Genomic DNA, 6365 nt, shown 5'->3' with positions numbered 1-6365 from the left:
TGTTTCTTTCTCACTGAGCTGCTCCTGTGTGCCCCTTTGTGCAGCTCAGTCATTCCTAAACTCAGGATTTCCCTAGGAAGGTGTTTCACCCCTGCTGCATTCCCTGCACACCTGGAAGCAAAGTCAGGAATGTGCGTTTAATCTTGCTGATTAAATGCTCTGCCTGAAGTGCTTGGTGTGGTAATGCCACTTAAAACCTGCCATTAATTAGGGGCTTGATGAAGAAAACTGACATTTAATATTTGGACTTGGTTTGCAAGCAACATGTGATTGATGATATCTGAGATTTTGTGTTTGGATTTTAAAGGCAGAACAAATACACAGCATTAGAACATTAATATTCTTTATTAGATACACAATGGGCTGGTTTGGATTTCCCCACTCTGACTTTCAAAGGTGTTGGGGAGGTGCTCCCAGCTTTTTGTGCTGGAAACCACTGTCAGTTCAGACACAGCTCATGTGATTTGATCTCACAAAGATCAAACGTCACAGAACATCCTATTTAAGGGAATTTTGGCACATTCTGCATTTTGGGATTGAGGCAGAGATGGGGGAAGCTCAGCCCTGCTCCTGGGGGCTCTGAAGGGTCAGGAGCCAGGGAGGGGGTGCCTCGAGCAGTTCCTCGTGGCATTGTCAGAAACGATAGAGCTTTATAATTTTAGTTAATGGCTTTAATTCGCTTTCAAACTAATTGTTTTAATTCATCATGACAAGTATATCTATTAATTGTCATGTGTTATTCTTAGATTTATCTTAGCAAAGTTGTCATAAGCTACCTTAGTGGGAACACTAAAGCTGGGGAGAATGACTGAAACTTTAACTTTTGAGGAACTAACTCTGATGTGCTCCAGTGACCAAAGCCTGGGAGAGGAATATGGATTGCTGTGGTTGGACACCTGGAATGCAGAATTTACAAACCACAAGGACACTTTGCAGAAAGCAGAAGGTAAAGAAGAGACTAAAAAAAAGAGTCAGTAGATGTGGTGGAAGAGCCCTGCTGGAGGAAGTAGATAAATAAAAAGACTAAAAATATGGACTAATTAACATGACGTCAGCAATGAAGAACCAGTAGGATAGAATGCTAATCAATGAAAGAGAGCTGTGTCATTTACAAACGCCATCATTCGACGAAACCTACGAATAGGTGAACAAGTTCTGCACCCGTGTCTGCGCGGAGGCTTCGATTCTGCCGTACCCCCAGCCGCGCATCCCGTGGCCAACAATAAAGCAACGCCTGGCGCTCAGATGACGCTGTGCGAAGGTTTTATTCACCCGGACGCTCCGGGAGGGTTTGCTCCCGGCGTGGTTGGCAGCGGGGAGCGCCGCGGTGCCGCCGCTGCTGCGGCCCCGGAGCTCTGAGGGGCTCTGGGGGCCCTGAAGGGCTCTGAGGGACCCTAAAGGGCTCTAGGGGGCTCTGAGGGGCCCTGAAGGGCTCTGAGGGACCCTAAAGGGCTCTGGGGGGCTCTGAGGGGCTCTGATGGGGGGGGCTCTCAGGGACCCTGAAGGGCTCCGGGGGGCGCTAAGGGGCTCTGATGGGCTCTGAGGGGCTCTGATGGGCCCGGCCCGGCCGGGGCTGCGCGCGCCCCGCGCGCACCGCGCCGCGATTGGCCGAGCCCCCGGCGCGCGCCGCGCTCCCGCGCGCCCCCCCAGCCCCGCCCCTCCCGCGGCCGCGCGCGCCCATTGTCACGCACGGGGCTCCCCGACTCCAAAGGCCCCGCCGCCGCCGCCGCCCGCCTCCTATTGGCCGGCGAGGCCCGGATTGACGCGCGGCGCGGCCAATGGGGCGGCGCCGCCCGCGGCGGGCGGAGGGATCAAGGCGGCAGCGGCGCCTATCGGCGGCGGCGCGCGCTGAGCCGCGGGCGCCCGGCGGGCACCGGGAGCGGCTCCCGGGGCGAGCGGCGACCCCCGGCCCTCGGCCCTCGCCACCGGCCCTCGCCATCCGCCCGCCCGCCGCCCAGCGCTGCCCACCGCCATCCGCCCGCCCGCGGTGGCGGCGACCCCGGCGCCGTGCAGGTGAGTGCGCGTCCGGTCGCGGCGCCGCATCGCCGCGCTCGCCGGAGCGCCCCGCGCCCGGGCATCGCGGGCGGCCCCGTCCCCGCTCCGCCGCCGCTCCGCTGCGCTCGGCGCGGGGGGCGTGCGGCGGGTCCCGAGCCGGCCCTGCCGCAGCCTCCGGGAGCGCCGGGGCTGCGCTGGGAATGTCCCCGCCGGCCGCAGCCCGGTGCCTGCCCCGCCGCTGAACCGCGGGCGGGCGGCCCCAGGCGCGCACAGGTGAGCGGCGCGGGGCAGGTGAGGCGCCCGCCCCGGCCGCCGGGTCACTCGAGGCACGCACGGCCCGGAGCTGCGGGTCCCGGGGATGCTCACAGGCCGGGATCCATGGGAAGCGCTGCCCCGCCGGAGTTGCGGGTCCCCAGAGATGGTCGCAGGCCGGGGGTCCGGTGCTCATGGGATGGCAGGAGTGTTCCCAGCGCTACCACGTTGGCTCGGGAAGCGCTGGGAGAAACTGACATGTTGTTCCTCGCCAATGGCCCTTCGCTCCCGCTTGATCCCGAGCACCGGGGTAGCGGAAACTGACCAGGCTACAGAGTGGGTAGCACTCGGGAGTTGTTAGTAATTTTGAAATTCCGATTAAAAAACGTGCTGGAATAAATCAGGGGAGGCTGAGATCTGTAGAGGGATTAGTTGGGTGCTGTGATTAGAGCATCTTTCCCCCTTCCCGGGTTATTAAAATGCTCCTGTTGTTTCCAATGACACTTCAGCGCTGTGATGTAAATTATTGAGCAAGGGCAGATGAGACTTCCTTCACCTGTGCTGTAAGGGCCCAATCCCACAGAGAGCACCTTCCTGCCACCCTTCCTGGCTTGGCAGCTCCTGGAGCTGGTCTGCTGTGTCCCTGTGCAGTCCCTGGCTGCCCTTGCCCTGGAAATCCCTGCCTTGGGCTGCATTGCACGGAGCTCTTGCCCTTGCTTCTTCCCAGGGAGCTGCAGGGATGGGACAGTCCCGTGGGATTCTGAGGGTGTGAGTGACCTTGGCGAGTGTGGTTCCCTCCCAGCTTTTGCCTTCTTTGCCCTTCTGCGCCGGTCTGGGGGCCCTGGAAGGGTCTTGGAAGGGGATGGTCACCCTGTGATCACAGTTACGGCTGTGTTGCACTTGCACCTTCGTCCTGCTTGGGCAATGAATGGGGCTGTTTCTTCCCTTCCGGGCCCTGGAATGGTGGAGGTGGAAAAGGAATGTAGTGTAGTTGGCTCATCTCAGCTTAGGCTGCAAGCAGATCACTGCTGTTCCCACTTTAAGAGCACTTACTGCCCCAAAATCATGATTCCCATGGAGGAAAAAGCCATTTCCTTCTCCCACAGCAGAGCAGCTTGAAAATGCGTGTTGTGACAGGGATTCTCCCCAAAAGTGTTTATTCTGCAGCCTTTCTGCTTCTGTTGTTGTTGCTGCATTAATGACCCAGTTATGCTTTCTGGGATTTTAAAGGCAATATTCTGGAGTTCTTGCACAAATGCTCTAATGGTAACTGACTTTGGGCTCTGGCCCTGCACAATCTCAGGTGATGCTGACTGGAATTTGCCTTGAGGGAGACAAGATAAACTGCTGTTGGCTTTTTGGTGTCTTTGGATGCTCTTGACCGAAGCAGAATCCAGTGACTCCTGCCCCACGTCCTTCCAGGGATCTACCTGGCCTTGCTTGGAAGAGGAGAGGCACTGCTGGGGTTTTTTGGGTGTTTTCTGTGCTGTGCAGTGGCGAGGAGCATTGGGGAGCCCTCGTGCTGCCTGGTTTGGGGGGTTCAGTGTGTGTAAAGGGGGGGAACCGTGTTTGTGAGTACCAGAGCTCTGCTTTCGAGGCGAAGTTCCCGTGCTGTAGTGAGGAGCACGGTATAAATAGCAGCGCTGGGTTTTAGCCACTGAATTCAAAGTTATGGTTTCCACAGCAACCAGCACTCAGGCCGTGGTTTGTGTATGGAATATTTCCCCCTGTTTTTGAGAAGCCCATGTGGCTGGCATCTGCTGTGGCGCGGTGTCCGGTCCTCCCCCGCCAAAACCCCTCGCTCTGCTCCGTGTTGGAGATCCCCCTCCCGCTTTCCTGCTCCCACTGCCTGCTCCGCTCCCAGCTGCCTGGGAGCAGGAATAACGAATTCCCAGCCTTCTCCTGGGCCAGGAGTGTGTGCACCAAATCCCAGCCCGGCCACCGTGTGCCTTTGTCTTCCAAGCCCTCCTTTTGGGGCAGGTGTCGTGCCTGGGGTGCGTTACTGGCACAAACAAGCTCTGAGTCCCTGGTGTATCCCTGACACCCACCCCTGCCTCCCCTTTCTCCCTCACCTGAGGGGTTGTTATTTCAGTGGCAGACCCTCAGAGCGCTGAGGAAATCAGAGCTGTACGCTGCTGTGGGGGACCAAAGGATGTGCCCCTGCCGTAGGAGGATCAGGGTGCAATGCTTGCTGTAATAAATGTTTGTCATACAAATGTGCAGCGTTGCTGAAGTGGTTTCATTTATAGCCAGGGGGCTGATGTATCTGCATGGTTGTGTCCAAGTTACAGTTTCCAGAGCAACTGGAGCAGCTTTGTGTCTTGGAAGACTGTTAACTAAAGCATGAAACGTTATATCACATTTTCCTTTCTTAAATTCTCTAATCTCAGCTACTGTTAAAAACACAGCTGTGCTTATCTGAGAACGTGCTTGAAAGCCTTGAACGACCAAGCAGATCTTCTTCAGGTGTGTACCTCTGCCATGAAAACTGGGATGGGAAATGCCAGCCCCCAAAGTAATTATGCTTAGAGGTACAGCAAAAGGCACTTCAATTAAAAGAACCCCAAATAATCCACCAAAAAAATCCCAAGCAAAACCAAAAAAGACAAAAAGGAATGACACATGCCCCGTTGAGCGGGGGTAATTTTGGACACTGCAACATAAAAAAGGTCTCAAGCTGTTGGAGAGTGCCCGAGGGACACGAGGGTGGTGAAGGGTCTGGAGGAGCAGCTGAGGGCACTTGGAATGTTCAGCTGGAGGAGAGGAGACTGAGGGCAATCTCATTGGGGTCTGCAGCTTCCTCCAGAGGGGCTGCTCCACTCTCTGCTCCCTGGGACAGTGACAGGAAGGGCTGGAGCTGTGCCAGGCAGGTTTGTGTTGGATGTTGGAGGGTACTGGCACTGCCCAGGCTCCCCAGGGCACGGACACAGCCCCACAGAGCTCCAGGAGCCTTTGGACAGTGCTCCAGGGATGCTCAGTGTGGGATTTGGGGTGAATGTGCAGGGCAGGGTTGGGCTGGATGGTCCTGGTGGGGCTCTTCCAGCTCAGGAGGTTCTGTGGCTCTGTGAGGATATTCAGGCTCTCAGGATATTCAGGCTCTGTGGTCTTGTCTCTGACCAGAACTAACGGCAAAAATACAATCTGGAAAAACAGTGTAAAAAGGCTGATGTCAGCTGAAAACAATCATCAGCTGAAGGCTGGAATAAGAAGGAAAGGGGCTCAGGATCCTCTTACCTGGGGCAGGGGCCGGCCATGGTGCCAAAGGCTGGTCTGTTATTATTTTTTCTTATTTTATCTGTTTATTTTCCTATTTTATCTGTTTTATTTCTATTATTTCCTTCTCCTTCCCCCCTCCTTTGGCTGCTGCTCCCAGAGTGTCTCCCAGACACTTACCTGCGCAGTAATTTCAGGGCCCTTGGGTATAAAAACAAGTCACTTTCCCAGTGCAGCTCAGTTAGAGCCATGTTCCTTTCCAAGCAGCGGGTGTCTGTTCCTTGTTGGTTTCTCCTCGTTCAGGCAAGTGTTGTGTCAGTAACAAACACAACATTCCCCTGGAAATGGACCTGCTGGGTGCCTGTGTTGGTTTGAGCAGCGATGCTGCAACGTGCTGTGTAGGTTTCTTGGGGAAACTCAGCCAGGAGACTTTAAGTGTTGGCTCGTGTCAAAAGGAATTACAAAGCCAGTATCTCTGTTTTTATTAGTAGCCTTCCAGCTCAGTGTTTTCCTCTTCACATATTTACCCAGTCTGTAATGTCCCACTGATGCTGCTCCCTGCAGCAGCCTGTGGGTTTTGCTGAATAAAATGGAGGAGTGATTCTTCTCCTAGGAGATGTTTTGGAAATGAAACTTAACCCCCAGACCTTGTGATCTTTGGTGTGCTGCCCAGATTAGGGAAACAAAATGATTGAAACAGCAGCTGGAATGGAGCTGCAATACCTTGAGCTTCTCCCCGAGTGGCTTTCAGGAAGGGTGAAGGTTTTTCCTTCTCTGTGCTCGGCCCAAGCTTTGTGGTGCGGGAAGGGATTTTAGTTTGGAGCAAGGCTGCAGTGGGCTGTGCCGTGGATCTTCCGACTGGGCAGCCTCCCTGCGGCTTTGGCAGGTGAGAGGGAGGAGGAAGA

General features: G+C 55.5%; 1 protein-coding gene across 3 annotated transcripts in view; it reads left to right on the top strand.

The window, feature by feature from the left end:
* The first annotated feature begins 1853 nt into the window (after positions 1–1853).
* The window catches only part of TIAM1 (TIAM Rac1 associated GEF 1), a 155430-nt gene continuing 150918 nt past the window's right edge, over positions 1854–6365 (top strand). For 2 of the 3 annotated variants that reach the window (XM_038129945.1, XM_038129971.1), the window contains exon 1: positions 1947–2013. The gene's annotated coding sequence lies outside the window, so the exon portion shown is untranslated. Of the gene's footprint in view, positions 2014–6365 lie in introns of all 3 variants that reach the window. The other variant, XM_038129997.1, reaches the window with a different exon arrangement.

Source organism: Motacilla alba, chromosome 1, assembly GCF_015832195.1.
Source record: "Motacilla alba alba isolate MOTALB_02 chromosome 1, Motacilla_alba_V1.0_pri, whole genome shotgun sequence".
Lineage (NCBI taxonomy): Eukaryota > Metazoa > Chordata > Aves > Passeriformes > Motacillidae > Motacilla > Motacilla alba.
This window is presented reverse-complemented; position numbering and strand designations above follow the sequence as displayed.